General features: G+C 42.1%; 16 non-coding genes and 1 pseudogene across 16 annotated transcripts; all 17 read right to left on the bottom strand.

The window, feature by feature from the left end:
• Positions 1 to 49: 49 nt before the first annotated feature.
• LOC132445830 (small nucleolar RNA SNORD22) lies at positions 50 to 172 on the bottom strand. The gene has a single exon (XR_009522716.1). It is a non-coding gene; the product is annotated as a small nucleolar RNA SNORD22 (small nucleolar RNA).
• A 4758-nt stretch (positions 173 to 4930) lies between these two features.
• LOC132445828 (small nucleolar RNA SNORD31) lies at positions 4931 to 5001 on the bottom strand. Its single transcript, XR_009522715.1, has one exon. It is a non-coding gene; the product is annotated as a small nucleolar RNA SNORD31 (small nucleolar RNA).
• A 2220-nt stretch (positions 5002 to 7221) lies between these two features.
• LOC132445827 (small nucleolar RNA SNORD31) lies at positions 7222 to 7292 on the bottom strand. The gene has a single exon (XR_009522714.1). It is a non-coding gene; the product is annotated as a small nucleolar RNA SNORD31 (small nucleolar RNA).
• A 187-nt stretch (positions 7293 to 7479) lies between these two features.
• Positions 7480 to 7602, bottom strand: LOC132445833 (small nucleolar RNA SNORD22). Its single transcript, XR_009522719.1, has one exon. It is a non-coding gene; the product is annotated as a small nucleolar RNA SNORD22 (small nucleolar RNA).
• Positions 7603 to 11223: 3621 nt separating this feature from the next.
• Positions 11224 to 11294, bottom strand: LOC132445826 (small nucleolar RNA SNORD31). The gene has a single exon (XR_009522713.1). It is a non-coding gene; the product is annotated as a small nucleolar RNA SNORD31 (small nucleolar RNA).
• A 921-nt stretch (positions 11295 to 12215) lies between these two features.
• LOC132445817 (small nucleolar RNA SNORD26) lies at positions 12216 to 12281 on the bottom strand. Its single transcript, XR_009522704.1, has one exon. It is a non-coding gene; the product is annotated as a small nucleolar RNA SNORD26 (small nucleolar RNA).
• A 1259-nt stretch (positions 12282 to 13540) lies between these two features.
• On the bottom strand, positions 13541 to 13611 carry LOC132445825 (small nucleolar RNA SNORD31). Its single transcript, XR_009522712.1, has one exon. It is a non-coding gene; the product is annotated as a small nucleolar RNA SNORD31 (small nucleolar RNA).
• Positions 13612 to 13795: 184 nt separating this feature from the next.
• LOC132445832 (small nucleolar RNA SNORD22) lies at positions 13796 to 13920 on the bottom strand. The gene has a single exon (XR_009522718.1). It is a non-coding gene; the product is annotated as a small nucleolar RNA SNORD22 (small nucleolar RNA).
• A 1607-nt stretch (positions 13921 to 15527) lies between these two features.
• Positions 15528 to 15592, bottom strand: LOC132445815 (small nucleolar RNA SNORD29). The gene has a single exon (XR_009522702.1). It is a non-coding gene; the product is annotated as a small nucleolar RNA SNORD29 (small nucleolar RNA).
• Positions 15593 to 17753: 2161 nt separating this feature from the next.
• LOC132445820 (small nucleolar RNA SNORD31) lies at positions 17754 to 17824 on the bottom strand. Its single transcript, XR_009522707.1, has one exon. It is a non-coding gene; the product is annotated as a small nucleolar RNA SNORD31 (small nucleolar RNA).
• Positions 17825 to 17965: 141 nt separating this feature from the next.
• Positions 17966 to 18036, bottom strand: LOC132445819 (small nucleolar RNA SNORD31). Its single transcript, XR_009522706.1, has one exon. It is a non-coding gene; the product is annotated as a small nucleolar RNA SNORD31 (small nucleolar RNA).
• Positions 18037 to 18561: 525 nt separating this feature from the next.
• LOC132445822 (small nucleolar RNA SNORD31) lies at positions 18562 to 18632 on the bottom strand. The gene has a single exon (XR_009522709.1). It is a non-coding gene; the product is annotated as a small nucleolar RNA SNORD31 (small nucleolar RNA).
• Positions 18633 to 19214: 582 nt separating this feature from the next.
• On the bottom strand, positions 19215 to 19285 carry LOC132445821 (small nucleolar RNA SNORD31). Its single transcript, XR_009522708.1, has one exon. It is a non-coding gene; the product is annotated as a small nucleolar RNA SNORD31 (small nucleolar RNA).
• Positions 19286 to 22729: 3444 nt separating this feature from the next.
• On the bottom strand, positions 22730 to 22800 carry LOC132445818 (small nucleolar RNA SNORD31). The gene has a single exon (XR_009522705.1). It is a non-coding gene; the product is annotated as a small nucleolar RNA SNORD31 (small nucleolar RNA).
• Positions 22801 to 23391: 591 nt separating this feature from the next.
• Positions 23392 to 23466, bottom strand: LOC132445829 (small nucleolar RNA SNORD31; annotated as a pseudogene).
• Positions 23467 to 23637: 171 nt separating this feature from the next.
• LOC132445831 (small nucleolar RNA SNORD22) lies at positions 23638 to 23760 on the bottom strand. Its single transcript, XR_009522717.1, has one exon. It is a non-coding gene; the product is annotated as a small nucleolar RNA SNORD22 (small nucleolar RNA).
• Positions 23761 to 24846: 1086 nt separating this feature from the next.
• Positions 24847 to 24912, bottom strand: LOC132445816 (small nucleolar RNA SNORD26). Its single transcript, XR_009522703.1, has one exon. It is a non-coding gene; the product is annotated as a small nucleolar RNA SNORD26 (small nucleolar RNA).
• Between the last annotated feature and the right edge of the window lie 2593 nt (positions 24913 to 27505).

The following is a 27505-nucleotide window of genomic DNA, read 5'->3' as shown; positions in this document are numbered from 1 at the left end:
AGTACAATCACCACTGCATGCACGGCACACACACACACACCATAGGGACGCCCTTCAGACGGTTGCAACCGCAACAGGTTATCCCCTTGCTGCCTTGGCACCAGTGGGTTCACCTTCTCAGGTTCTGGCGTTGACCCAAGGCGTAAGACATGTGCGGGTGTCATCATTAAGGAGACTAATTGCATTCAAATTACAGCCATTAAGCAACACCCAGTCTCCTCACACCCACCTTGGTTGGAGTAGAAGTAGTCTCTGAACACCAGCGCCATGACACCTAAAGCAAAATGAGATGGTTAGGCTTTGACAGAAATGGTCCCATTAATCCAGCAGATTAGCTAGGCCAGTCAGGTTAGGTTTCTCATCAGTAATTCAGACGAACGAGATTCTAATTTATGATCATCATTTCAAGCAGGCTATGAGAAATATTATTACAAATATGAATCCTCACCTTTAAATGTCAGCGGTTTCCAAACTAGGCCGATCTCACTGCACCAACAACTCCCACGTCTGTTGGCAGAAATGTACAGACATGAGCCACTTTCCAATATTGTCAACAACACTCAACATAGGATCTGAAGTTCCTCAGTAAGTTTGTATAGTTTCACATCGGTTCAAAGTGAGCTAGGTTTATCGTCATTGAAACAGCCCTTTGGGCCACACAATAAAGCAATTTGAAGTGCATTAAGATCTTGATGGACTTGCCTCAACAGTGTTTTCCATTGGACCAACTGGCTGAAGTCCAGGTTTGTGGAGCTAGTTCACATTTCCACCTGTAGGGCGAACCTGTCATTAGCCACACGTCTAGAAACCGTAGTTCAAGATGAAATAGTCCACTCAAGGTTTGTCAGATTTAAAGATGGCATCAATGTAAATCAGACATATGCTTGTCTATTGGATAATCATCACTTAAACCCATCATTATATTTAGTTAGTGATTAACTTAACACTCACCAGTCAACTATGCAGTCGTCATCCTTGTTCTGTCCATACAGTCTGTAAGAAAAAGGAAATTTTAAAATCACGTCAAGTCTAAATGAACAGAGTTGAGCTCCATTGGGTTACTCAGAATCTGGTAAAGAAGTTTCTTCAAAGTATGACTCGGTAAAAGCGTTGAAGATCATCATTGTAGCGTGGATATGTGCAAATACCAGCCAACTCCAATGGCTTTAGTACCTTGGATTTAGCCTGCATTGTCCAACCTATGTAGAGAAAAGCAACAGTATTAACATTATATTTTTAAAGTCCATTTAGACCTCAAGCATATATATATTGCTTCTCAACATGTGTTACATTTTCTACAAAATATTCAGTGAGAGTTCAATGTCATCAATGTAAAATGCATAAGTCTATGTCCTCGGAACTATTTCAATCATCCATGATAAAGCCACGGTGAATAACATTTACCTTTGTGTTCTGCATTAAGAGGACGTTCCATCTTCTATCTGAGAAAGAAAAGAGGGAACGTATTAAGGCGCTGCAGGCACCAGCGGCGCTTCTGTTCCGCATTGCCCAACACGTGGTAGGCCCCACCAGAGCCACGTATCCGGGGCCTGTTTATGCTTCAAAATGTACTGCAGTGTCCCCGATCAGAATAAATATAGTGCATTCACAGTCATTCAGAACAGGTCTGTGAAAGTTATCATCACTTGGAGACAGCGCAAATAGCAGCGACGGTGTTACACGACGCTAACTTCAATAGATTACACAGGAGCACGCTACGAAATAGCCAGAGACCACAACACAGACTTTGTAATACTCTACAAGATTGTATCAGTCACCTTTAGGTCATTGGATGTTTTATTAACCATTTTGAATTTACTTACATCTCCGTTATAGGGCGAACTAGCTTACCTATTCCGTCTTGAAAGTTGGACTGACTGAACCACGATCTCTCCCGTGTTTGATTAGGCTTCTTCTTTCTTTTTTCATCAGTTGTTTTCAGCGTTCTGCTGCCACCTACGGTTCATTCAGATAACACATTCATCTTTTTTCTGTTGGTCAAACAAAAAACTTTATGCATTTTGTGCTACTGTCTGGAGACAATATCGCGGCTCCCTAAAGCTTTAAAAAAATTAAAAAAAGATGATTAATGGCTATTTTTATTTCAAAGAGAACACCTGTTATCTATGGGGTCAGAACAGTCTCATTAAAAATGAATGCACAGAGAAGGATTCACAAATGTATTTTGTGATTTATATATAAATTACTCTCTTCTCACATACACATTTCAATGCACACACAAATGGCATTATGTAAAATGTATCCATAAACAAAAATAAGTTTCACAAACACATTTCTGATCCACACACAAATGTACCTTGTTTTAAATAAATGTAATATAAATCCATTAATATATGAATTAAAAAATATTTGCAATTTTCACCAAAATGTAGTTTGAGGTTGTTACATTTATATACAAACTATTAAACTTGAATTTACAAGACGCTTTTCATTTGTGAACTTGTTTGCATTTGTCTGGACTTGTATTTATATGTGGATTTTTGAGACTCTCCTGACGTGGCTGGATTCACAAATGCATTTTTTTCAACAAGGAACTCTCTGTAGCCAATCAGATGCCTCCCTCGTTTTCAGCCAATCACATGACTGCAGCGACTGGGTTTTTACATTGTCGGTGCCGTTTACTACTTTAACGGCACCGACAGACCCAAAACCAAGTCGAAACTAGATGGAAAAAGTGTGTAGCTAAAAGTGACGCAGCTTTTACTTCTTCTTCACCTAGAGATTGTTATGTACGATCAATCAAAAAACCCATGTTATTTCCCATAGACACTTGACAGAGGGAACCGGGATGCTCGGAGGCTGGACTCGGAGGTCGGAACTGCAGTCATGTGATTGGCTGAAAACGAGGGAGGCATCTGATTGGCTACAGAGAGTTCCTTGTTGAAAAAAATGCATTTATGAATCTTGCGACGTCAGGAGTCTCAAAAATCCACAGATAAATGCAAGTCCAGTCAAGACAAATGCAAACAAGTTCACAAGTGAAAAGCGTTTTTGTTAATTCAAGTTAAACAGTTTATATAAATGCAACATCCAAATACATTTATGAAAATTGCAAATATATTTTTTATTAATATATTTATGGATTTATATTACATTTATTTAAAATCAACGAATTATGTAAATTAACCATGTTACTTGAATAAACCGAGGCTGATTAAAAATACATTTACCTCATGTTTCTATGAAATTAATATGGATACCTTCGTCTGTGTTTACATGCTATATTTTGAACAAATGAATTGTTATCTCACATTAGTTATCACCCATCCTTGCAATGATTTATTTTCCGCAATGCTTTAATATTTCAGGAATCTCGACCCTTACCTTAATCCCCCTTCATCTCCTGTACTGAAAAGCTATTCTACTTTATGGTTGCAGTTCCATTTCTCAACCCAAATCCAATCCTCAAAAGGCGAAGGACAAAATTACCAAGACTGCAGTTTTTTTTTACCGACCATATTGCTCTGGTGCCAAGTACAGTTTGCAAAGTAGAGTTAAAAATAGTTAGTTTTAAAAGCACCAAGAGGCTTAAGAACTTCTGATCTGCTTGCGTTATGAGCTCCCTAGAGCTCTTCGGTGATCTAGGACCTGCTAACCATTTCCAGGATTCAGCCCCGGTATGGTGAGGCATCCTTCAGATTCAATGCAACGATCTGGAACCAACAGTCTGCCTCACCTTTTTCTTGTTAGGGGCTGAAAATGAATTGGTTTGGAAACAAGTTTTAAGTTTGTTCATTACCTCTTTTGTTTAAATGGGCATGCCAACCCACAATGAAGTATGTTAATTTGTTTGTTACCGAAGAATTTAGTTGGAAAAGCAGCATTATAGTCCTCCTAGCAGATTAAGGCCCTTTTGAGTAGCCAACAATATAGCTGCCTCAGTTGCAAGTTGTTAGGGAGTAAAGCATCCTAATATTTAAGTAGAATATGGTTTCAAATAAGGAACTAATGGAGAGGTAGGACAAAATACTGTTTGACACAAGTAATCACATCAGTCCACCTTATTCACAATCGATTTGATGGACAAGCATGAACTAGTTTAAAATTAAGTGCTTTATTGATTATCATTCCATGAGCCAAGCAATGTGGAATTTGCACAAACAAAGGAGGGCGGCCATTTTGTAGACAACACTTCCAGCAGCACTGCAGTGACCTGAAGAGGAAAGACTTGTCAGGATGGACCAATCACCAGCAGCGTTCATGCTGTCAATAACAAGTTAATCACACTAAACCAGCTGCTTAATCTGTCATTATGGCGGATCAGAGTGTGTACCAATCAGTCATGAATCTTCAGACTGGGGCGGTAAAATGCAACATCCTTCTATAAAGCCATGGAGTGTTTTATGATATGAACATACCAAGATGACCCAGAACTGGGTTTGAGGACGCCAGTCACAGGACAGGTCTAGGTCCTAGGAAAGCAAAGGACAAAATGCAGGAACTCTTCAGAGGCCATTTAAGTTGTTCATACGCAAAAAAAAAAAACATCATGATCAGATTTTTTTCTCAGTCATTTGCACAACTAGACCCTCCCACGGGATTCCAAGAGGTCACCTTACACCTGATACAGGGTTCTCAGTGCCGTCAAGGGCCAACAGGGAGGTTCAGCAACTAGATTGCACATGTTCGACGGGTTTAATGATTCATGCTTCATCATTTCCCTTCTTTAGTGGTTTAAGCACTGTCAAATGCACAAACCTGCGTTAATGGAACAGAGTCAGCACCGTCCCCACACCTTAGTGAAGGCCCATGGCAGACATTTAAGAAACATCTGCCATGGCCACGGGATTGAGGCAGCGTGTAACGTTATGGTTAACGTGACCGTCCCCATGACCAGAATCTGGTGGAAAGAAAGGCCGTTAGTGATAACATGGATCTAGGTAAACCAGCTGCTTAAGTCCGTCGTTATGGAGGATCAGAGTGTGTACCAATCAGTCATGAATCTTCAGACTGGGGCGGTAAAATGCAACATCATTCTATGGAGCCATGGAGCCCGAATCAGGTTAGGTTTCTCATCAGAAATTCAGACGAACGAGATTCTAATTTATGATCATTTCAAGCAAACTATAAAAAAAAAAAATCCTCACCTTCAAATGTGGGCGGTTTTTCAAACTAGAACGATCTCATCCAGCATCAACTCCCATGTCTGTCGGCAGAAATAGACATTAGCAACTTCCCCATATAGTCAACACTCAATATGGGGTCTGAAGTTTCTCAGTAAGTTTGTATAGTTTCACATCGGTTCAAAGTGAGCTAGGTTTATCGTCATTGAAACACTGGGAAGCAGGTGTACAAGCATTAAGATCTTGTGGGACTCGCCTCAACAATGGCCTTCATTGGACTAACTGGCCGAAGTCCAGGTTGGTGAAGCTAGTTCACATTAACACCTGCAGGGAGAACTTATCGTTAGGCACACGTCTAGAAACCATAATTTAAGATAAAAAAGTCCCATCAAGGTTGGTCAGATTAAAAGTTGGCATCAATATAAATCAGCCATATGCTTGTCTATTGGACAATCATCACTTCAACCTCTCATTTTATTCAGTTAGTGAAAAACTGAGCACTCACCAGTCAACTATGCAGCCATCATCCTTTTTCTGTCCATGCTGTCTGAGAAAAATGAGATTTTAAAATCACGTCAAGTCTAACTGAACAGAGTTGAGCTCCATTGGGTTACTCAGAATCTGGTAAAGAAGTTTCTTCAAAGTGTGACTCGGTAAAAGCGTTGAAGATCATCATTGTAGCGTGGACATGGTCAAATACTAGCAAACTCCAATGTCTTAATTACCTCGGATTTTAGCCTTCATTGCACAACCTATGCAGAGAAGGAAACTGTTAAATATATTCTCAAAAATACATTTTGATCTCAAGCATACATTTTGCTACTCAAAATATTTTACGTTTTCCACAAAATATTCAGTGAGAGAGTTCAATAGCATCACGGAAGCAGTCAAGCTAGGTTCATGGACGACCACTTCAAAGCCCACTTAACCCGTTAAAAACTTCAATATACCTTTGTAGTGAGCAGTAAGGCAGTGTTCCTCTTCCACCTGAGAACCTAAAACAGAAAGAACACATTAACACGTTGCAGACTCCGTTGGTTCTGACACAGCCCAACACGTGCTAGGCCGATGGAATCCCACGATGTCTTCGTCAGGTTTATGCAAAGAACTGAGCAGCGAGTGTCTCCATTCAGAATAAATATGGTGCATTCACAGTCATTCAGAACAGGTCTGTGAAAATTATCATCACTTGGAGACAGCGCCAATAGCAGCGACAGCGTTTCACAACGCTATTATTCTGTAGATTACACACGAGCATGCCAAGAAAATAACCTGACGAAACCACAACGCCGATTTTTAAATATTAATCATGATTGCATCGGTCACCGGTTAATGTATGTGGATGTTATTAACACTACATTTACTTTCATCTCCGTTATAAGGCGAACCAACTTCTTAATTTCGTCTTGATCACCAACAAACATGCATGTGATCATGATTAACAGTTAACCAGCTGCTTAGTCTGTCATTATGGCGGATCAGAGTGTGTAACAATCAGTCGTGAATCATCAGACAGGGGCGTTAAAATTCTATAGAGCCATGGAGTGTTTTTATGATATGAACGTCAACATACCAAGATGACCCAGAACTGGGTTTGTGGACGCCAGTCACAGGACAAGTCTAGGTCCTAGGAAAGCAACAGACAAAATGCAGGAACTCTTTAGAGGCCATTTAAGTTGTTCATACACAAAAAAACATTCGACATCATGATCAGGTTTTTTTCTCAGTCATTTGCACAACTAGACCCTCCCACGGGATTCCAAGAGGTCACCTTACACCTGATACAGGGTTCTCAGTGCCGTCAAGGGCCAACAGGGAGGTCAAAGGACTAGATTGCACATGTTCGACGGGTTTAATGCTTCTGCATCTTCATCATTTCACTTCTTTAGTGGTTTAAGCACTGTCAAATGCACAAACCTGCGTTAATGGAACAGAGTCAGCACCGTCCCCACACCTTAGTGAAGGCCCATGGCAGACATTTTAGAAAAATCTGCCATGGCCACGGGATTGAGGCAGCGTGTGACGTTATGGTTAACGTGACCGTCCCGAACATCCACATGACCAGAATCTGATGGAAAGAAAGGCCGTTAGTGATAACATGGATCAAAGTAAACCAGCTGCTTAAGTCCGTCGTTATGGAGGATCAGAGTGTGTACCAATCAGTCATGAATCTTCAGACTGGGGCGGTAAAATGCAACATCATTCTATAGAGCCATGGAGTGTTTTGTGATATGAACGTCGACATACCATGTTGGTCCAGATCTGGGTTTGAGGACTCGAGTGTGGCAGATCAACACTGGACCAGTCTAGCTCCGAGGAACCCTAGAGAGAGAAAAAATAAGCTTAACTTAATGCAGCACAAAGTCTGATGCCCGACCCCCAGGTTCATAGAGACACCATTCAGACGGTTGCAAACACAACAGGCCGTCTCCTTGCAGCCTTGGCACCAGTGGGTTCACCTTCTCAGGTTCTGGCGTTGACCCAAGGCGCAAGACATGTGGGGGTGTCATTGTTAGGGCTGTAACGATACACCAACTCACGTTTCGGATTGTATCACGATTTCCTACCCACGGTTCGATACATCCCACATTTTTTTAAATTTAAAAAGCAATTTTATTTTTATTTAGCATTTACACTTATTTAACAATTAACTTAATGTAAAATTGTAATAACTAATAATTTGGAACACTGAAAAGATTTGAACATAAAGAATGAATGAATAAATAACCCAAGATTGCAGTTGGAGGATGCTTGCAGGTAGGCAAAACCCCTCAACTAGTTTTGTGGTTTACGTATTTGAAAATATTAACGTCAAATCAATAATAGTATTTGAATAGTTTGGTAGCAATAACCAGCGTTCCCGCTAGAAAAAAACAGTGCCGGTCAAAGTGACCTGCATAGGTTTCGTTTTCGGTCAAATATCCTATTCGTGCTTCTTATTAGGCTATGTAACTTAAATAATGGCATAATCAGGCCGTATAGAATGCAACATGTTTAATAGCCTAACTTCAAATAGATGGGAAAAAAACATGAAGATCTGATTCGCAATAACGAGGCATAGTGTGTTACGAGTAGCGCATGTGTGTGCGAGAATGGCAGTGTGTGTGTTTGTGACGTCAGCGAGTTTGTGGACGAGCGAGGAGTAGCGTGTATCTTCTAGTGAAGATACAAACGTTGTGCATAAGAATAAAGTACCCAGCCTGTCAATAATCGGTGGGCGCTTCATTCTGACCTATAAGCAGAACTGCCGGTCAAAGCATACAAAACACTAGACAGGAATCACAATGGCTGTTTTCGCACGCTCGGCCCACTCTGGATTAATGTTGTTCATATCGCATACGAGGACTTCACAGGCTGTGGACATATGCAATCCTCCGTAGCTACGGAGTGCTGTCATCACAGCGAGGGCAGCTCATCGCAGACTTACGGCATCGATAAGAGGAGCGGTGTCAGCAGACTATTGTTTAGACTGATTATTAGCTAATTTCCATCAGCCAATTTGACCGGAGAGATACAATTTTGTCTGACATAAAAATGTTCTATTACCGGACAATGGAAACCCTGGCCCTAACAGCTCATATCACGTGGCTGATCTGGACTGGAAGGATAATGAGTTAGAAAGGTCGTGCAGTGCTTCTGCCTTCTCACACCGCGAGACAGGTTCTTGGCTTTGAGTGTCGCGATCTCGGTTTCGATACGCATCGTTCCAGCCCTTGTCATTATGCATTCAAATGAGCCATTAACCCATGCAAACACACACAGCACCACCCGGTCTTTTCACACCCACCTTGGTTGGAGTAGAAATCGTTTCTGAATACCACCGCCAAGACACCTAAAGAGAAAATGAGATTGGTTGAGGCTTTGACAGAAATGGTCCTTAAAAACCCCAGCAGATTAGCTTGGCCCGAATCAGGTTAGGTTTCTCATCAGTAATTCAGACGAACGAGATTCTAATTTATGATCATCATTTCAAGCAAACTATAAAAAAAATATAGAACAAAAATAAATCTGCACCTTCAAATGTGGGCGGTTTTCAAACTTGGACGATCTCACCGCAGCACCAAGTCCCATGTCTGTTGGCAGAAATAGGCATAAGCAACTTTCCAAATAGTCAAGACTCAATATGGGGTCTGAAGTTTCTCAGTAAGTTTGTATAGTTTCACATCGGTTCAAAGTGAGCTAGGTTTATCGTCATTGAAACAAGGTGAAGCAAGTGTACAAGCATTAAGATCATGTAGGACTCGCCTCAACAATGGCCTCCATTGGACTAACTGGCCAAAGTCCAGGTTTGTGGAGCTAGTTCACATATCCACCTGCAGGGAGAACTTGTCGTTAGCCACACGTCTAGAAACCGTAGTTGAAGATGAAAAAGTCCCATCAAGGTTGGTCAGATTAAAAGTTGGCATCAATATAAATCAGCCATATGCTTGTCTATTGGATAATCATCACTTCAATCCCTCCCTCATTAAAATCTTTTAGTGAAAAACTGAACACTCACCAGTCAACTATGCAGCCATCAACCTTTTTCTGTCCATACTGTGAGAAAAATTAGACATTAAAAATCACGTCAAGTCTAACTGAACAGAGTTGAGCTCCATTGGGATACTCAGAATCTGGTAAAGAAGTTTCTTCAAAGTGTGACTCGGTAAAAGCGTTGAAGATCATCATCGTAGCGTGGACATGGTCAAATACTAGCCCACTCCAAAGTCTTAATTACCTCGGATTATAGCCTTCATTGCTCCACCTATGTAGAGAAAGAAACAGTGTTAAACACTATATTCTCAAAAATACATTTTGATCTCAAGCATACATTTTGCTACTCAGAATATTTTACGTTTTCCACAAAATATTCAGTGAGAGAGTTCAATAGCATCACGGAAGCAGTCAAGCTAGGTTCATGGACGACCACTTCAAAGCCCACTTAACCCGTTATAAACGTCAATATACCTTTGTAGTGAGCAGTAAGGCAGTGTTCCTCTTCCACCTGAGAACCTAAAACAGAAAGAACACATTAACGCGTTGCACTCCGTTGGTTCTGACACAGCCCAACACGTGCTAGGCCGATGGAATCCCACGATGTCTTCGTCAGGTTTATGCAGAGAACTGAGCGGCGAGTGTCTCCATTCAGAATAAATACGGTGCATTCACAGTCATTCAGAACAGGTCTGTGAAAGTTATCATCACTTGGAGACAGTGCCAATAGCAGCTTTGGCGTTTCACAACGCTATAATTCAGTAATTACTCACGATCATGCCAAGAAAATAACCTGACAAAACCACGACGCAGATTTTGAAATATTAAACATGATTGCATCGGTCACCGGTTGATGTATGTGGGGGTTATAAACACAAAATTTACTTTGATCTCCGTTATAAGGCAAACCAACTTCTTAATTTCGTCTTGATCACCAACAAACATGCATGTGATCACGATTAACAGTTAACCAGCTGCTTAGTCTGTCATTATGGCGGATCAGAGTGTGTAACAATCAGTCATGAATCTTCAGACTGGGGCGGTAAAATGCAACATCATTCTATAGAGCCATGGAGTGTTTTGTGATATGAACGTCAACATACCAAGATGACCCAGAACTGGGTTTGAGGACGCCAGTCACAGGACAAGTCTAGGTCCTAGGAAAGCAACAGACAAAATGCAGGAACTCTTTAGAGGCCATTTAAAGTTGTTCATACGCAAAAAAACATTCAACATCATGATCAGGTTTTTTCTCAGTCATTTGCACAACTAGACCCTCCCACGGGATTCCAAGAGGTCACCTTACACCTGATACAGGGTTCTCAGTGCCGTCAAGGGCCAACAGGGAGGTACGAGGCTCTAGATTGCACATGTTCGACGGTTTATTTGGATTTAACTTCATCATTTCACTTCTCAAGTGGTTTAAGCACTATCAAATGCACAAACCTGTGTTAATGGAACAGAGACAGCACCGTCCCCACACCTTAGTGAAGGCCCATGGCAGACATTTAAGAAACATCTGCCATGGCCACGGGATTGAGGCAGCGTGTGACGTTATGGTTAACGTGACCGTCCCGAACATCCACATGACCAGAATCTGATGGAAAGAAAGGCTGTTAGTGATAACATGGATCAAAGTAAACCAGCAGCTTAAGTCTGTCGTTATGGAGGATCAGAGTGTGTACCAATCAGTCATGAATCTTCAGACTGGGGCGGTAAAATGCAACATCATTCTATAGAGCCATGGAGCCCGAATCAGGTTAGGTTTCTCATCAGTAATTCAGACGAACGAGATTCTAATTTATGATCATCATTTCAAGCAAACTATAAAAAATATAACAAAAATAAATCCTCACCTTCAAATGTGGGCGGTTTTTAAAACTAGGACGATCTCATCCAGCATCAAATCCCATGTCTGTTGGCAGAAAGACATTAGGAACTTCCCAATATAGTCAACGAACACTCAATATGGGGTCTGAAGTTTCTCAGTAAGTTTGTATAGTTTCACATCGGTTCAAAGTGAGCTAGGTTTATCGTCATTGAAACAACATTGGGAAGCAGGTGTACAAGCATTAAGATCTTGTGGGACTCGCCTCAACAATGGCCTCCATTGGACAAACTGGCCGAAGTCCAGGTTGGTGGAGCTAGTTCACATATCCAACTGCAGGGAGAACTTGTCGTTAGCCACACGTCTAGAAACCGTAGTTTAAGATGAAAAGGTCCCATCAAGGTTGGTCAGATTAAAAGTTGGCATCAATATAAATCAGCCATATGCTTGTCTATTGGATAATCATCACTTCAACCCGTCATTTTAATCCGTTAGTGAAAAACTGAGCACTCACCGGTCAACTATGCAGCCATCATCCTTTTTCTGTCCATACTGTCTTGAGAAAAATAAGATTTTAAAATCACGTCAAGTCTAACTGAACAGAGTTGAGCTCCATTGGGTTACTCAGAATCTGGTAAAGAAGTTTCTTCAAAGTGTGACTCGGTAAAAGCGTTGAAGATCATCATTGTAGCGTGGACATGGTCAAATACTAGCAAACTCCAATGTCTTAATTACCTCGGATTTTAGCCTTCATTGCTCCACCTATGTAGAGAAAGAAACCGTGTTAAATATATTCTCAAAAATACATTTTGATCTCAAGCATACATTTTGCTACTCAGAATATTTTACGTTTTCCACAAAATATTCAGTGAGAGAGTTCAATAGCATCACGGTAGCAGTCAAGCTAGGTTCATGGACGACCACTTCAAAGCCCACCTAACCCGTTATAAACGTCAATATACCTTTGTAGTGAGCAGTAAGGCAGTGTTCCTCTTCCACCTGAGAACCTAAAACAGAAAGAACACATTAACGCGTTGCACTCCGTTGGTTCTGACACAGCCCAACACGTGCTAGGCCGATGGAATCCCACGATGTCTTCGTCAGGTTTATGCAAAGAACTGAGCGGCGAGTGTCTCCATTCAGAATAAATATGGTGCATTCACAGTCATTCAGAACAGGTCTGTGAAAGTTATCATCACTTGGAGACAGCGGCAATAGCAGCGACAGCGTTTCACAACGCTATTATTCAGTAGATTACACACGAGCATGCCAAGAAAATAACCTGACAAAACCACAACGCAGATTTTTAAATATTAATCATGATTGCATCGGTCACCGGTTAATGTATGTGGATGTTATTAACACTACATTTACTTTCATCTCCGTTATAAGGCGAACCAACTTCTTAATTTCGTCTTGATCACCAACAAACATGCATGTGATCATGATTAACAGTTAACCAGCTGCTTAGTCTGTCATTATGGCGGATCAGAGTGTGTAACAATCAGTCATGAATCTTCAGACTGGGGCGGTAAAATGCAACATCCTTCTATAGAGCCATGGAGTGTTTTGTGATATGAACGTCAACATACCAAGATGACCCAGAACTGGGTTTGAGGACGCCAGTCACAGGACAAGTCTAGGTCCTAGGAAAGCAACAGACAAAATGCAGGAACTCTTTAGAGGCCATTTAAAGTTGTTCATACGCAAAAAAACATTCAACATCATGATCAGGTTTTTTCTCAGTCATTTGCACAACTAGACCCTCCCACGGGATTCCAAGAGGTCACCTTACACCTGATACAGGGTTCTCAGTGCCGTCAAGGGCCAACAGGGAGGTACGAGGCTCTAGATTGCACATGTTCGACGGTTTATTTGGATTTAACTTCATCATTTCACTTCTCAAGTGGTTTAAGCACTGTCAAATGCACAAACCTGCGTTAATGGAACAGAGTCAGCACCGTCCCCACACCTTAGTGAAGGCCCATGGCAGACATTTAAGAAACATCTGCCATGGCCACGGGATTGAGGCTGCGTGTGACGTTATGGTTAACGTGACCGTCCCGAACATCCACATGACCAGAATCTGATGGAAAGAAAGGCTGTTAGTGATAACATGGATCAAAGTAAACCAGCAGCTTAAGTCTGTCGTTATGGAGGATCAGAGTGTGTACCAATCAGTCATGAATCTTCAGACTGGGGCGGTAAAATGCAACATCATTCTATAGAGCCATGTAGTGTTTGGTGATATGAACGTCAACCTACCATGTTGACCCAGATCTGGGTTTGCAGACGCCAGTGTGGCAGATCACTGGACCAGTCTAGCGCAGAGGAACCCTAGAGAAAAAAGAAAAGAAAAGCAAAACCTTAATAAGGCACTTCAGGTCTTATGCATGACAGTTCTATAGAGACACCATTCAGACAGTTGCAACCACAACAGGTTATCCCCTTGCTGCCTTGGCACCAGTGGGTTCACCTTCTCAGGTTCTGGCATTGACCCAAGGCGTAAGACATGTACGGGTGTCATCATTGATGAAACTAAAAATGCATTCAAATTACAGCCATTAACAACTGCATACATGCAGCACAGGGCTCCTGGTCGCACTTTGCGACCAAAGTTTGAGTGTACGACTGAATTTTACATCTGGTCACACGTGTGCGTCCAGTAAATTTGCCCTTTTTTATTTTAACACGTTACACGTGGAAGGGATGCGACGATAAATCCGATATCTGGAGCAGGCCAATGAGCGTGAGAAGGATAGGGAATGGCCACCGTTAGTGGCCAATGTGAGGAGGGGGAGGGTCCTAGAGAAGCGGCTAAATCGAACGTGCCTAAACGTCTGAGAAGGAGAAAAATTCAATACCTGCTACGTGCGTTTGAACAATGAGCAAGCCAACTATTGACTAGTTCTTCCGACCTGCGGCTACTGTGTCCACCCGAGTCCGCAATACTTAAAACCGCATCGGACCCTTGTTCCGACAGCTGCACGAATTACATTCCACACCCGACCTGCTATAAACTGATACAGACGCCTGACCCGCACCCGAAGGAAAATTACACGCATTAGAAGGAACGTCGGGGAATTACACCCATCTGGTGTTTGGCGCGGTGCTTCATATTGCTGTGCAAAAAGGCACATCAGCCACGTGTGATGGTTTTAGTTGACTCCTCCGCTCCTGAAAAACATATCGAGCACCGGAGAAGTCTGGCTCACAATCGCAAAACACGCGGTTTTGAGGGGACCGACCCGACCCGCACCCGGGTGCGGGTCGGACGCGGGTGAAAAAAGTCACCCGCGAAATTGTAAAAAGTCACTGAAGTAATTTTTTGGCCATAGTTTCCATATGCTAAAGACGTGTCATGCAGGCTGTGTTCAATAAAATAAACAGCGATCTTTTCCCCGCATGTAGGCCTATCTACCTACGCCCACATTGAAATAATTTTGATGTTGAATGTTGATGGCAGAGTTGTTGAAATAAACTGATTGATTTCATTAAAGCATAAAAGCCTCTCCCTGCGTCCTTGTGTATGCTTGTATACGAGGTACGTGTCCGAGTGCGTTTGTGGGGGGGGGTTAGGGTTCGTTTCCCTGGCACAAAAGTGGGAATAATTAAACAAAAAAACAACGGTATCGGCTATTGGTCAAATTGTTATCTTAAACATCGGTATCTGCCCAGAATTTCACAATCGGTGCATCCCTAGATGGGCCCCTAAAATGTTCAGTTAGGTGCCCCATTACTCCTATTGCAAAAAGTTTGACTGGAGCCCTGCAGCAACACCCAGTCTCCTCACACCCACCTTGCTTGGAGTAGAAGTAGTCTCTGAACACCACCGCCAAGGCACCTTAAGACAAATGATGGGTTGAAGCATTGATAGAAATGGTCTCAAAAACCCAGAGGAATAGCTGGGCCCAAATCAGGTTAGGTTCCTCATCAGTAATTCAGACGAACGAGATTCTAAATTATGATCATCATTTCAAGCAGATTATGAAAAATATTATTACAAAAGTGAATCCTCACCAACAAATGTGGACGGTTTTCAAACTAGGACGATCTCACCGCAGCATCAACTCCCATGTCTGTTGGCAGAAATGGACATAAGCAACTTCCCCATACAGTCAACACTCAATATGGGGTCTGAAGTTTCTCAGTAAGTTTGTATAGTTTCACATAGGTTCAAAGTGAGCTAGGTTTATCGTCATTGAAACAACACGGTGAAGCAAGTGTACAAGCATTAAGATCTTGTGGGACTCGCCTCAACAATGGCCTCCATTGGACAAACTGGCCGAAGTCCAGGTTTGTGGAGCTAGTTCACATATCCACCTGCAGGGAGAACTTGTCGTTAGCCACACGTCTAGAAACCGTAGTTTCAGATGAAAAAGTCCCATCAAGGTTGGTCAGATTAAAAGTTGGCATCACTATAAATCAGCCATATGCTTGTCTATTGGATAATCATCACTTCAACCCCTCATTAAATTAATTTAGTGAAAAACTGAACACTCACCAGTCGACTATGCAGCCAGCTTCCTTGTACTGACCATACTACATCAGTGTAGCGTGGACATGGTGAAATACCAGCCAACTCCAATTGCTTTATTACCTTGGATTTACCCTTCATTGTCCAACCTATGTAGAGAAAAGCAACAGTATTAAACATTATATTCTCAAAGTCCATTTAGATCTCAAGCATACACTTAGCTACTCTGAATGTTTTACGTTTTCCACAAAATATTCAGAGAGAGTTCAATAGCTTCACGGTAGCATTCAAAGTAGGTTGCATGGACGACCAATTCCATGCCCACTTAAAAACTTCTATATACCTTTGTAGTCGGCAGGTAGGCAGTGTTCCGCTTCCATCCGAGAACCTAAACAGAAGAAACAAATTAACGCGGTACAGACTCTAGTGCTTCTGCTTCAATCTACACAGCCCAACACGTGCTAGGCCGAAGCACTCCCACGTGTCTTGGGCAGGTCATGCAAAGAACTGAGCGGCGAGTGTCTCCATTCAGAATAAATATGGTGCATTCACAGTCATTCAGAACAGGTCTGTGAAAGTTATCATTACTTGGAGACAGCACAAATAGAAGCGACGGTGTTAGACGACGCTATACTTCAAAAGATTACGAACAAAGATGCCACGACATAGCCAGAAACACCACAACGCAGAATTTGAAATATTATACAGGATTGCATCGGTTTCCGGTTAAAGTCTGTTGAGGTTATATTAAGCAATGCAAATTGAGCTATACCGCCGTTATTAGGGGACTCCACTTACCAACGCCTTCATGAAGTTAGACGGAACTACAACCTCTGGTGGTTCTATGATACGTCCATGTTGATGCACGATAAGCTACTTCTTCTTTTATTAGTTACTGGTGAACTACAGGCCTTTCGGCGTTCTGCTGCCACCTACGGTTCATTCAGAGAATACATTTATTGCTTGCTGAACAAAAAACTCTTGTGGCATTTCTGCCACAATCTGGATACTATGAAATGCCTCCTTGTAACTTCGGGAAAAAAAAGATAAATGGCTATTTTAATTTCAAAGGGAAAACCTCTTACGTTGGAGATCAACTTGATAGGGTGACACTGAAATAAAACCTGTTTCAATTTGTCCACCGAAATTAACTTCCCATCCTACAACTCACATTCCGTAAATGCAAATAGGCGTTAATTTTCTATAAAGCCATACAGCTTTAAACTCGTTTTATATTTGGTCTCGTATAGAGTTTTGGGCTGAAATATTTCATTTGGGAGGCAAGGATAGTGAAAGTGGAGTTGACTAAGGCAACTACTTGAATGTATAGAAAAATCATACATTTCCATATTTGACATTAACCTCATTACTTGTATGAACCGAAACACTGTTTCTAATGTTTAACCATTACCTTTGTACTGAAGTTAAATGGACCTCACAGCAGTCACCCAACCTGGCAGATGTCATAACACTAATATTTGAGGATCCTTGACCTCACTTTCCGCAAACTCGTCTTCCTCTGTACTGAAAAACTATTTTACCCTGCGAGTTTGTTGCATTTCAACTACGTCCGCACTCCTTATGAGATGCAAAATGTTTTATAATAACATGTTATTTCTTAGTGAAAGTTACAAATAAGGTACTGCTTAACATGAGAAGCAATCACATCAGTCCTCCTTATTCACAATCAGTTCGATAGACAAGCATAAACCGGTTTCAAAGTTTTTTATTGAAAATCACTCCATGAGCCCAACGATGTGGAAGTTGCAGACATGAAGGGGGGCGGCCATATTGTAGACAACACTTCCAGCAGCACTGCAGTGACCTGAAGAGGACAGACTTATGTTAGACTGGACCAATCACCAGCAACGTTCATGCTGGCAATAACGAGCGAATCAGGGTTGTAAACCAATCAGTCATGAATGTTCAGACTGGGGCGGTAATAAGTCATCATGTGCTTCTCATTGATATATTAATTACAGTGACACCTCAACATACCTTCCAGTAAGAAGCACCCACAGGATCCACAGACCACCTGGAAAGAACAAACGCGTTAGTGTTCACGTGTATCACAGTAAACCAGCTGCTTAAGTCTGTCGTTATGGAGGATCAGAGTGTGTACCAATCAGTCATGAATCTTCAGACTGGGGCGGTAAAATAAAACATCATACTATAGAGCCATGGAGTGTTTTATGATATGAACATCAACCTACCATGATGATCCAGATCTGGGTTTGAGGACTGCAGTGTGGCAGATGGACACTGGACCAGTCTAGCTCCTAGGAAAAGATCATTTAGGAACTCTTAAGTGACAAGTTTTTCAAGCCAAGTACAGTAGGCACCATGATGATCAGAAAGAAAATCTGACAACTAGCTCCTCCCACAGGAATCCAAAAGGTCACCTTACACCTGACAGGGTTCTCAGTGCCTTCAGGGGCCAACAGGGAGGGACGCAACTAGATTGCACATTTTCGACTGTGGAGGATGCTCATCATTACATTTCTCAAATGGTTGAAGCACTGTCAAATGCAAACCTTTGTTCATGGAAAGACGTCAGTATCATCCACACACCCCAGTGAAGGCCCATGGCGTGTGAACATATGGTTAACGCCCCCGAAACGTCCGCCATCTGGAGGAAACAAAGACCCGTTAGTGATCACGTGTATCACAGTAAACCAGCTGCTCAAGTCTGTCGTTATGGAGGATCAGAGTGTGTACCAATCAGTCATGAATCTTCAGACTGGGGCGGTAAAATACAACATCATTCTATAGAGCCACGGAGTGTTTTGTGATATGAACGTCAACATACCATGATGATCCAGATCCAGATTTGAGGACGCCAGTGAGAAAGAGCAACACTGGACCCGTCTTGCTCCTAAGAAAAATACAATTTAGGAAGCCTTTAGAGGCCATTGAAGTGGTCCATGCGCAAAGTCCCTTTGGCATTATGATCAGATTTATGTTTCAGTCTAATGCACAACTAGACCTCCCCACGGGATTCCAAGAGGTCACCTTACACCTGATACAGGGTTCTCAGTGCCATCAAGGGCCAACAGGGAGGTAAATGCTTACTAGATTGCACATGTTACTGTTCGGATCTGATTCATCATTTCATTTAAATGGTTGCAGCACTGTCAATGCACAAACCTGCCTTCATGGATAGACGTCATCACCGTCCTGACACCCTGGTGAAGGCCCGTGGGAGCCATTTTAGAAACATCCGCCATGGCCACGGGATTGAGACGGCATCCGTCGTTGTGGTTATCGTGACTGCCCCGATAACTGGAGGAAACAAAGACCCGTTAGTGATCATGTTTATCGCAGTAAACCAGCTGCTCAAGTCTGTCGTTATGGAGGATCAGAGTGTGTACCAATCAGTCATGAATCTTCAGACTGGGGCGGTAAAATACAACATCATTCTATAGAGCCACGGAGTGTTTTGCGATATGAACGTCAACATACCATGATGACCCAGATGTTTTAAGGACACCAGGGTAGCAGATGAACACTGGACCAGTCTAGGAACCCTAGAACGAAAAAGGTAGCAACACCTTAATAAAGCCCCTCACGTCTGCATGACACCCAGGTTCATAGAGACACCATTCAGACGGTTGCAACCACAACAGGTTATCCCCTTGCTGCCTTGGCACCAGTGGGTTCACTGTCTCAGGTTCTGGCGTTGACCCAAGGCGCAAGACATGTACGGGAAATAATTTTGATGTTGAATGTTGATGGCGCAGTTGTTTGCATAAACGGATTGATTTCATTAAAGCATAAAAGCCTCTCGCTGTGTCCTTGTGTATGCTTGTATACGAGGTACGCGTGTGCGTTTGTGGGGGGGTTAGGGTTTGTTTCCCTGGCACAAAAGTGGGAATAATTAAACAAAAAAACATCGGTAACGGCTATTGGTCAAATTGTTATCTTAAACATAGTTTTCTGCCCAGAATTTCACAATCAGTGTATCCCTAGATGCGACCCTAAAATTGTCAGTTAGGTGCCACATTACTCCTATTGAAAAAAAGTTTGACTGGAGCCCTGCAGCAACACCCAGTCTCCTCACACCCACCTTGGTTGGAGTAGAAGTAGTCTCTGAACACCACCGCCAAGACACCTAAAGAAAAATGATGGGTTGAGGCTTTGACAGAAATGGTCCTAAAAACCCCAGCAGATTAGCTTGGCCCGAATCAGGTTAGGTTTCTCATCAGTAATTCAGACGAACGAGATTCTAATTTATGATCATTTCAAGCAAACTATAAAAAAATATAACAAAAATAAATCCTCACCTTCAAATGTGGGCGGTTTTTCAAACTAGGACGATCTCACCGCAGCATCAAGTCCCATGTCTGTTGGCAGAAATAGGCATAAGCAACTTTCCAATATAGTCAACACTCAATATGGGGTCTGAAGTTTCTCAGTAAGTTTGTATAGTTTCACATCGGTTCAAAGTGAGCTAGGTTTATCGTCATTGAAACAAGTGTACAAGCATTAAGAACTTGTGGGACTCGCCTCAACAATGGCCTCCATTGGACAAACTGGCCGAAGTCCAGGTTTGTGGAGCTAGTTCACATATCCACCTGCAGGGAGAACTTGTCGTTAGCCACACGTCTAGAAACCGTAGTTTAAGATGAAAAAGTCCCATCAAGGTTGGTCAGATTAAAAGTTGGCATCACTATAAATCAGCCATATGCTTGTCTATTGGATAATCATCACTTCAACCCCTCATTATATTCATTTAGTGAAAAACTGAACACTCACCAGTCGACTATGCAGCCAGCTTCCATGTTCTGTCCATACTACATCAGTGTAGCGTGGACATGGTGAAATACCAGCCAACTCCAATTGCTTTATTACCTTGGATTTACCCTTCATTGTCCAACCTATGTAGAGAAAAGCAACAGTATTAAACATTATATTCTCAAAGTCCATTTAGATCTCAAGCATATACTTAGCTACTCTGAATGTTTTACGTTTTCCACTAAATATTTAGTGAGAGAGTTCAATAGCTTCACGGTAGCATTCAAAGTAGGTTGCATGGACGACCAATTCCATGCCCACTTAACCGGTTAAAAACTTCTTCATACCTTTGTAGTCGGCAGGTTGGCAGTGTTCCGCTCCCAGCCGAGAACCTAAACAGAATAAACAAATTAACGCGGTGCAGACTCCATTGCTTCTGCTTCAATCTACACAGCCCAACACGTGCTAGGCCGAAGCAAGCCCACATGTCTTGGGCAGGTTTATGTAAAGAACTAAGCGGCGAGTGTCTCCATTCAGAATAAATATGGTGCATTCACAGTCATTCAGAACAGGTCTGTGAAAGTTATCATCACTTGGAGACAGCACAAATAGAAGCGACGGTGTTAGACGACGATATACTTCATAAGATTACGAACAAGAATGCCACGAAATAGCCAGAAACACCACAACGCAGAATTTGAAATATACAGGATTGCATCGGTTTCCGGTTAAAGTCTGTTGAGTTTATATTAAGCAATGTAAATTGAGTTATACCTCCGTTATAAGGGGACTCCACTTACCAACGCCTTCATGAAGTTAGACGGAACTACAACCTCTGGTGGTTCTATGATACGTCCATGCTGATGCACGATAAGCTACTTCTTCTTCTTTTATTAATTACTGGTGTTCTACAGGCCTTTCGGCGTTCTGCTGCCACCTACGGTTCATTCAGAGAATACATTTATTTTTTGTTTGCTAAACAAAAAACGTTCTCTGGCATTTCTGCCACAATCTGGATACTATGAAAGTGTCTCCTTGTAACTTCGGGGGGGAAAAAAAATAAATGGCTATTTTAATTTCAAAGGGAAAACCTCTTGCGTTGGAGATCAACTTTATAGGGTGACACTGAAATATAACCCGTTTCAATTTGTCCACCGAAATTAACGTCCCATCCTACAACTCACATTTCGTAATTGCAAATAGACGTTATTTTATATATAGCCAGCTTTAAACACTTTATATTTGGTCTTGTATAGGGTTTTGGGCTCCAATTTTATTTGGTGGGCGAGGCATCGATTGTGAAAGTGGACTAGGGCAACCAATTTAATGTATAGAAAAAAAAATCATACATTTCCATATTTGACATTAACCTCATTACTTGTATGAACATAACACGGTATCTAATGTTTAACCATTACCTTTGTACTGAAGTTAAATGGACCTCACAGTAGTCACCCAACCTGGCAGATGTTATAACACTAATATTTGAGGATCCTTGACCTCACTTTCCAAAAACTTGTCTTCCTCTGTACTGATAAACTATTTTACCCTGCAAGTTTGTTGCATTTCAACTACGTCCGCACTCCTTATAAGATGCAAAATGTTTAATAAAAACATGTAATTTCTTAGTGAAATAGTAACAAATAAGGTACTGAAGGATGAGGACCAAAATACTGCTTAACATGAGAAGCAATCACATCAGTCCTCCTTATCCATTATCACTTCGATAGACAAGCATAAACCGGTTTCAAAGTTTTTTATTGAAAATCACTCCATGAGCCCAACGATGTGGAAGTTGCAGACATGAAGGAGGGCGGCCATATTGTAGACAACACTTCCAGCAGCACTGCAGTGACCTGAAGAGGACAGACTTATGTTAGACTGGACCAATCACCAACAACGTTCATGATGGCAATAACGAGCGAATCAGGGTTGTAAACCAATCAGTCATGAATGTTCAGACTGGGGCGGTAATAATAAGTCATCATGTGCTTCATTGAGTTTAGTTACAGTGACACCACAACATACCTTCCAGTAAGAAGCACCCACAGGATCCACAGACCACCTGGAAAGAACAAATGCGTTAGTGATCACGTGTATCGCAGTAAACCAGCTGCTTAAGTCTGTCGTTATGGAGGATCAGAGTGTGTACCAATCAGTCATGAATCTTCAGACTGGGGCGGTAAAATAAAACATCATTCTATAGAGCCACGGAGTGTTTTGCGATATGAACGTCAACATACCATGATGATCCAGATCCAGATTTGAGGACGCCAGGGTAGCAGATCAACACTGGACCAGTCCTGCTCCTAGGAAAAAGACAATTAGGAAGCCTTTAGAGGCCATTGAAGTGGTCCATGCGCAAAGTCCCTTTGGCATTATGATCAGATTTATTTATTTTCAGTCTAATGCACAACTAGACCCTCCCCATGGGATTCCAAGAGGTCACCTTACACCTGATACAGGGTTCTCAGTGCCATCAAGGGCCAACAGGGAGGTGTAGACATTAGATTGCACATGTTACTGTCAGGACTTGATTCATCATGTCATTTAAATGGTTGCAGCACTGTCAATGCACAAACCTGCATTCATGGAAAGACGTCATCACCGTCCGACACCCTGGTGAAGGCCCGTGGCAGACATTTTAGAAACATCTGCCATGGCCATGGGATTGAGACGGCATCCGTCGTTGTGGTTATCGTGACTGCCCCGAAACATCCAATATCTGGAGGAAACAAAGGCCTGTTAGTGATCGTGTTTATCGCAGTAAACCAGCTGCTTAAGTCTGTCGTTATGGCGGATCAGAGTGTGTACCAATCAGTCATGAATCTTCAGACTGGGGCGGTAAAATACAACATCATTCTATAGAGCCATGGAGTATTTTATGATATGAACGTCAACATACCATGATGACCCAGATGTTTTAAGGACACCAGGGTAGCAGATGAACACTGGACCAGTCTAGGAACCCTAGAACGAAAAAGGTAGCAACACCTTAATAAAGCCCCTCACATCTGCATGACACCCAGGTTCATAGAGACACCATTCAGACGGTTGCAACCACAACAGGTTATCCCCTTGCTGCCTTGGCACCAGTGGGTTCACCTTCTCAGGTTCTGGCGTTGACCCAAGGCGTAAGACATGTGCGGGTGTCATCATTAAGGAGACTAATTGCATTCAAATTACAGCGATTAAGTCTCTTCACACCCACCTTGGTTAGAGTAGAAGTAGTCTCTGAACACCAGCGCCATGACACCTAAAGCAAAATGAGATGGTTAGGCTTTTACAGAAATGGTCCCATTAATCCAGCAGATTACCTAGGCCTGAGTCAGGTTAGGTTTCTCATCAGTAATTCAGACGAACGAGATTCTAATTTATGATCATCATTTCAAGCCGACTGATATACTTTTTATTCTATTTTTTACAAATACGAATCCTCACCTTTAATTATGGGCGGTTTTCAAACTAGGACAATCTCACCACACCACCAACTCCCATGTCCACCATCAACTCCCATGTCTGTTGGCAGAAATAGACATTAGCAACTTTCCAATATAGTCCCATTCATATGGAATCTGAAGTTTCTCAGTAAGTTTGTATAGTTTCACATCGGTTCAAAGTGAGCTAGGTTTATCGTCATTGAAACACTGTAAAGTTGACGAGCATTAAGATCTTGTGGGACTCACCTCAACAATGTCCTCCATTGGACAAACTGGCCGAAGTCCAGGTTTGTGAAGCTATTTCACATTCCCACCTGCAGAGAGAACTTGTTAGCCACACTTCTAGAAAATGTAGTTTAAGATGAAACATTCTCCTTGAGGTTAATCAGATTAAAAATTGGCATCACTAAAAATCAGCCATATGCTTGTCTATTGGATAATCATCACTACACCCCGTCATTTTATTCAGTTAGTAAAAAAGGGAACACTCACCATTCTAGGCAGCCATCATCCTTGTTCTGTCCATACAGTCTGTGAGAAAAAGGGGATTTTAAATCTCGTCAAGTCTTATTGAAGTGAGGTGGGCTCCGTTGGGTTACTCAGAATCGGGTAAAGAAGTTTCTTCAAAGTTGGATTCGGCAAGAGAGAGTTCAAAGATCATCATTGTAGCGTGGACAATGGGCAAATACCATCAAACTCCAATGGCTCCAATACCTTCGAATAGGTCTGCATTGTCCAACCTATGTAAAGAAATCAACAGTATTCAACATTATATTCTCAAAGCCCATTTAGACCTCAAGCACATACTTCGCTACTCAGAATATTTTACGTTTTCCACAAAATATTCAGTGAGAGAGTTCAATAACATCACGGTAGCAGTCAACCCAGGTTGCATGGACGTCTACTTCCAAGCCCACTTAACAAGTTCCATTTACCTTTGGCGTTTGCCGTAAGGTAGTGTTCGGCTTCCATCTGAGAAGAAAAAAGTAACTCATTAACTGCAGTCTACAGAGCACAACACGTGCTAGTCGTTTTGGGCAGGTTTATGTAAAGAACTGAGCGGCCAGGGTCTCCATTCAGGATAAATATGGTGCATTCACAGTAATTCAGAACAGGTCTGTGAAGTTATCATCATTATAAGAGACACCGAAAATGGCCGCAGCAGTGACACCCAAGCTCGGGTTAAAAGGTGCCGATACTCCATTAAAAATATCACGCGTTAAATGTAGGACACTGGTTACAAAACGCATAAAATTAATGTTCTGTGGAAAACGATCACATTTAGCCCGTCGATGGCCATGGATGGTTACGTGTTGTGTGAAACATCCACCACTGGTAGTGCTTATTGGACAACCGCAAAGTACGCTTTAACTGAAGAAAGCCGTACTACAGTGCAAGTACTATTGACTTCAAATGTACAACAAAGACTAAACCAAAGATAACTTGAATATCTAATACTACTAAAAAATAAATGGTCATCGCTTGACTATGAACTTACCTTAAAGGAAGGGTTGCAGGAGTGGAAAGAGCAATGGCGGCATCAGATATTTATACCTCCCTCTTCCCAGCCCCGCCCTCTACGCTTCTTCTTCTTCCTTTTCTTTTCTTGGTAGCCTAGACACCTTACACGGGGTATTATTGCCTCCTACTGTTTACATAGAGAAGGTACATTTGGCATTTCGAGTAAAGAGATTAGAAATAACGTTCTAGCATCCAGCTTTGTGGTCCTAAAGTAGCCTACTGAAAGAGATTTTATCTGATGGATTTTGTCCCAGGAGAGATTTTACAGAGAATGTGTCAGCTCCAATTTCTGCCAATACCTTAAACATGACCTTCCTGATTTGTAAATTCTAAATGACACTTTGTTAGAATTTTTCTGATCCCCACATGCTACCCACATACCATTCAGAAGTTTCCCTACTAAATGTATCTCCAATCCTATACAGTGTCCCAATCTCAATGTAATGTACACCTTCCTCCGTCATGTACCTGGTAGGGCTACGTCTTCTCCAATCTACTTTCTCCTGGATTGGATATAAATGTTGTTCCCTTTTAATTTATGACCACTCAATACATATAACATGGATGAAAACCAACCTTTATTTAAAAGAATACATCAATATTCCTGACAGATATACAATATTATTCACACATGCACATATCAACAAAACATTCCCCGCCGTCTCAATGTAGTTGCGGTCACTCATCCCAGCGTTGCGCTGTCGTCATGTCTGCCGCTGCCGTCCTCCACCAACCGACTCATTGACCGCGGTGCATCTTGGGTAGTGTAGTCCCCACTGCTGGCGTCTACCCCCAGTGAGGGGTGGTTGACCTGCTGGTCCAAAGGCCTGCTTGTCAGACCCCTAGAGAGCCAGCGGATGAAAGTGTCAGTTCCGGTAAAGTCTTCCTTAAATACATTTGTTGAAATTAGGCTACTCAGTGTAAGGCTCTGTATCAAGTCTCGGTCAAATCTTAAAGCAAATCTATTTATCGATTTCAAGGACTCTAAGTTGACCTTGAGTGCGCTGAAAGGCATCACACAAATTATAGACATGATTGTTATTATTCATATTAGGAGTCTTTCAGTGGGACGAATGAGGCAGTCAGACCAATAGCAAGGACTTAGACCTAGGCTGGTTGTGAGTGGTGGTGTGACTTTTGGTCAGCCATGAGCCTGGCCCCGCCAAAGAGAAGGGGCTTCGGGTTGGTTTGCCGGTCCGGTTGACTCCTGATTCCTAGTCGTGAACACATAATAAAATTGAATAGAGTAATGACGCATAGACCTTGTGTATGAAGTCACTGCTTCACTGTAACCACTATCTGTGTGAATGTGTTGGAACATAATGAAAAGGCAGATGACATGTATCTAATGTAACTGATTATCAATTATCAATGGAATAAGACACAGCCATACACATATCAACCTAAAACGAGAAAACTTAGTTGATAAATTTAACCTTGTTCCAACTTCCAAGAGAATAACACTATGGCACTAGACGGGTCTTGGGCAGGTTCATGTCAAGAACCGAGCGGTAAGTGTCTCCGTTCAGAATATATATAGTGCATTCACTGTCAGTACCTTGCCATAACCTTGTTCCAACTTTCAAGAGAATAAAAGTATAGCACTAGATGAATGCAGGCCTAACCTGGTAAACTGAAGTGACATCCAGTTCCCCAAACTGGCCAGTTGGCGTCGCTGTTATGTCCTCGAGTTGGTGCATCGAGGTTCGACTGGCGGCGGGCATGTCGGAGGGAGGCAGGTATCCACTGCCACTGCCAGACATATCGGGAATAATGAAGCGGGGATAAACTAATTGTCGAGGGCAGAGAAAGTAAGAGTGAAATGGAGAGGTTTCACCTGGCTCAATGGTTTCAATTCTTTGATTCACACCACATTGTATGTGAATTAATCATTTATCCTCCATCCTATCATGTTAAATATTCTACACATCAGCCTATTAACTGGTGA

This window comes from Gadus macrocephalus, chromosome 17 (genome assembly GCF_031168955.1).
Source record: "Gadus macrocephalus chromosome 17, ASM3116895v1".
NCBI classification, from domain to species: Eukaryota; Metazoa; Chordata; class Actinopteri; order Gadiformes; family Gadidae; genus Gadus; species Gadus macrocephalus.
Note: the sequence above shows the minus strand (reverse complement) of the source record. Positions and strands in the feature narration are given on the sequence as shown.